This window comes from Triticum urartu, chromosome 1, assembly GCF_003073215.2.
Source record: "Triticum urartu cultivar G1812 chromosome 1, Tu2.1, whole genome shotgun sequence".
Lineage (NCBI taxonomy): Eukaryota > Viridiplantae > Streptophyta > Magnoliopsida > Poales > Poaceae > Triticum > Triticum urartu.
Window position 1 is genome coordinate 360,339,843 of NC_053022.1, and position 4,371 is coordinate 360,344,213.

At 47.3% G+C, this 4,371-nt stretch overlaps 1 pseudogene; it reads right to left on the reverse strand.

Moving 5' to 3' along the window:
• Positions 1–226: 226 nt before the first annotated feature.
• LOC125533345 lies at positions 227–392 on the reverse strand (annotated as a pseudogene).
• Between the last annotated feature and the right edge of the window lie 3,979 nt (positions 393–4,371).

Genomic DNA, 4,371 nt, shown 5'->3' on the forward strand with positions numbered 1-4,371 from the left:
AACAGCACACTGGAAAAGAAGACGATGAAGGGATTCATGGAGCAACCGCCACACAAAGATCATCTTATGTATAGAGGCCTTCAGTAATATAGAAACCCTTGGAATATCGGTGAATGTATTGAAATATAACAATATGCATCTCTATCTTGTTGAAGACAGACACCAAGGCAATAGATCCAGACATCATGCAATGGCCATGTGTGTGGGGTATAGTATCTAGTACTATCTACAATGGTGATCCAGACAACACAAAGCTGAATCAAGCCGGTGCAAATGTGTATTTCCATCCCAGACCAAACCACAAAGCTTACCATACAAGGATGGACACTTGCAGTAGCAGAGAAGCAGTAGATGTACATTGTCATAGGAACCATAGGAGCTCACCCGTGCAAGTTGTAGCAGAGGACGGATATCACCACCACCATGGTTGCGGCGTGGCGAGCGAAATCACAAAAAGCGCCATCAGTTCCGTCCACCTTTGCCATCATCTTGGATATGATGGGGCCCACCCTCAGGATGGCCCAGTGCCTCGCAAAGTTGCTCATCGATCACTTCAGCAAACATACAACTTCTTTTCCAACAAACAAAGGGTCAGCAGCTGGCTGCAACATGAGTAGATCAACAAATGCACAACATGAGTATATCAACGAATGCTTAAGACTAAAAATCAAACATAATAATACATGACAAGCAAATTTATAAGGATGTGATAGAAGCAATGGTTCCTACAGCAGGGGCAAGCACAATACTGATCATATAGACATGACAAGCATAGAGTTAAGGTAACAACAAGGGCTAAACAAAATCATGGTCACAAAAACACACAATCAATAGCTGCAGTTCACAAGTAAAAAGAGCAAGGCTGACACAACAGAGGGGCATACACAAATACGTTCACATTAATAGAAAATAAACCAAGCTTCACATCCAGTATCAGAAGTACAAATATGTCCTACAAACAAAGACCACTAGAGGCAAAGCCCTGACCAGGACCAAACAATTTTCAAGTAGAAATAGAAGGCCCAGCTTATATCAGTGATGTACTAGCGTCTGATCATCAACCACACAAGCATCATGATGTAGCATCACATAAGTATTGTCAAGCGCAAAAACTTAAGTTGAGTGAAACGGCAACATCGACATCGGTGCTGGAGTTCCAGCACAAAATAGTCCAGAAGCCAGTTTGCACCAATGAAACTTTGAGGAATATGTCATTAACAGTAGCAACTAGGTTAGGAGCTAGAATCTAGTCCACTGAACACGAGCACGACGCGAGTGTCTAGAACTATGCTAGAGCACAGCAGAGATAACATGGGGGAAAGGCATCTTGAGTGGTAGGGCGGAGCAGAGAGCAACCTTGTGTGGGGAGTCAGCGTCGGCATCGCCTCGAGGTTGATATCGACCCAATGATGTCCTCTCGAGCCCGACAGCTTGGGCGTGTGGTCCCACATGTTCCTCATCGATGTCGACCATGGAGGACGCCTGCTGCTCTGAATCGAACAAACAAATTAATTAGGTGATCTGAGAGAGACTAGAACTCCAAGCAACATTCTTTTCACTAAAATATGTGGAGCTAGCACAACAACAATTGGGAACTAATCACTATCAAGTAGTAGCATAGAATATCTATCTCCAGTTCATGGTTGAGTGAACAGTACAAGATCAAGTAGCAGCAGTAGATGATCAAAGAAAACAACCACATCATACATCATGTAGCCAAAGTGGAGGCTTCAATGTGGATCCTACACGCTCCACCTATGCCATGAGCGCAGGCAAAAGCCTCTGTTCCTCTGTTTGGGCGACGATGACACTTTGGTGTCGTGTTCCTTCTTGAAGGCGTCGGCCGGGGACTGCTCAGGGTGGTGAAGTTGCTAGTAGTTCGGAGTCGACGCGAGATGGCATGTAGGTGGAGCGGTGTGGCATCAACCGTATCATCGACGGTGGGTCTCGGCAGCATGGCACAGTGGAGACTCGACGTCCGATGCGCGGAGATGGACTCGCGCAGGAGGACGAAGTTGTCTGGCGTCGTGGTGGCGTTGATGGTAGAGAGGCCTGGCAAGGTCGGTGCATTAGTTCTGCTCTGAGGACCCCATATTGATTCACTTGATGTGTGTTTTGGCACTCAACACGCGGATTCCCGAGGTGACATTGGGGTAATCTTGTTGGCGAACGTAGCAGAAATTCAAAATTTTCCTACGTATCACCAAGATCTATCTATGGAGAGACTAGCAACGAGGGGAAGGAGAGTGCATCTACATACCCTTGTAGATCGCTAAGCGGAAGCGTTCAAGTGAACGGGGTTGATGGAGTCGTACTCGTCGTGATTCAAATCACCGATGACCAAGTGCCGAACGCACGGCACCTCCGCGTTCAACACACGTACAGCCCGGTGACGTCTCCCATGCCTTGATCCAGCAAGGAGAGAGGGAGAGGTTGAGGAAGACTCCATCCAGCAGCAGCACAACGGCGTGGTGGTGGTGTAGGAGCGTGGCAATCCTGCAGGGCTTCGCCAAGCACCACGGGAGAGGAGAAGAACTTGGGAGAGTGGGAGGGGCTGCACCAAAGGCAAAAGTTGTGTTTAAGAGGCCCTCCTACCCCCACTATATATAGGGATCCCAAAGGGGGGGTGCGCCAGCCCTAGGAGATCCAATCTCCTAGGGGGCGGCGGCCAGGGGAGGAGTCCTTCCCCCCCCCCCCCCCCCAAGGCACCTAGGAGGTGCCTTCCCCTTCTAGGACTCTTCCTTTAGGGTTTCCCCAGGCGCATGGGCCTCTTGGGGCTGGTGCCCTTGGCCCATGTAGGCCAAGGCGCACCCCCTACAGCCCATGTGGCCCCCCGGGGCAGGTGGCCCCACCCGGTGGGCCCCCGGGACCCTTCCGGTGGTCCCGGTACAATACCGATGACCCCCGAAACTTGTCCCGATGGCCGAAACAGGACTTCCTATATATAAATCTTTACCTCCGGACCATTCCGGAACTCCTTGTGACATCCGGGATCTCATCCGGGACTCTGAACAACATTCGGTAACCACATACAAGCTTCCTTTATAACCCTAGCGTCATCGAACCTTAAGTGTGTAGACCCTACGGGTTCGGGAGACATGCAGACATGACCGAGACGTTCTCCGGTCAATAACCAACAGCGGGATCTGGATACCCATGTTGGCTCCCACATGTTCCACGATGATCTCATCGGATGAACCACGATGTCAAGGACTTAATCAATCCCGTATACAATTCCCTTTGTCTAGCGGTATTGTACTTGCCCGAGATTCGATCGTCGGTATCCCTATACCTTGTTCAATCTCGTTACCGGCAAGTCTCTTTACTCGTTCCGTAACACATCATCCCGTGATCAACTCCTTGGTCATGCGCATATGATGATGTCCTACCGAGTGGGCCCAGAGATACCTCTTCGCTTACACGGAGTGACAAATCCCAGTCTCGATTCGTGCCAACCCAACAGACACTTTTGGAGATACCTGTAGTGCACCTTTATAGTCACCCAGTTACGTTGTGACTTTTGATACACCCAAAGCATTCCTACGGTATCCGGGAGTTGCACAATCTCATGGTCTAATGAAATGATACTTGACATTAGAAAAGCTTTAGCATACGAACTACACGATCTTTGTGCTAGGCTTAGGATTGGGTCTTGTCCATCACATCATTCTCCTAATGATGTGATCCCGTTATCAATGACATCCAATGTCCATGGTCAGGAAACCGTAACCATCTATTGATCAACGAGCTAGTCAACTAGAGGCTTACTAGGGACATGGTGTTGTCTATGTATCCACACATGTATCTGAGTTTCCTATCAATACAATTATAGCATGGATAATAAACGATTATCATGAACAAGGAAATATAATAATAACTAATTTATTATTGCCTCTAGGGCATATTTCCAACAAATCTATGCATAGGGGTTGATGCACGTTCTCGCCTTTGTTTCTTGAGTAGAAATCTTGGGGCACTCTTTGAGGTTCTTTGTATTGGGTTGAGTATTATGAATATGAAATTGTTTGATGCATATCATATAATCAACTCACGGATACTTGCGATTACATTGGAGTATCTAGGTGACATTAGAGTTGGTTGATGTGTATCATATGGTGTTATTTTAGTACAAACTCTTGGATAGATCGATCGGAAAGGATAACTTTGAGGTGGTTTCGTACCCTACAGACAATTTCATCTTATGTTCTGCGCTAGATAGGAACTTTGGAGTGACTCTTCATCGCACGTTGAGGGATGGTTATATGATCCAATTATATTAGCATTGTTGAGAGATTGCACTAGTGAAAGTACGGACCCTAGGCCTCATTTTCAAGCATTGCAATACCGTTTGTGCTCACTTTTGTTACTTGC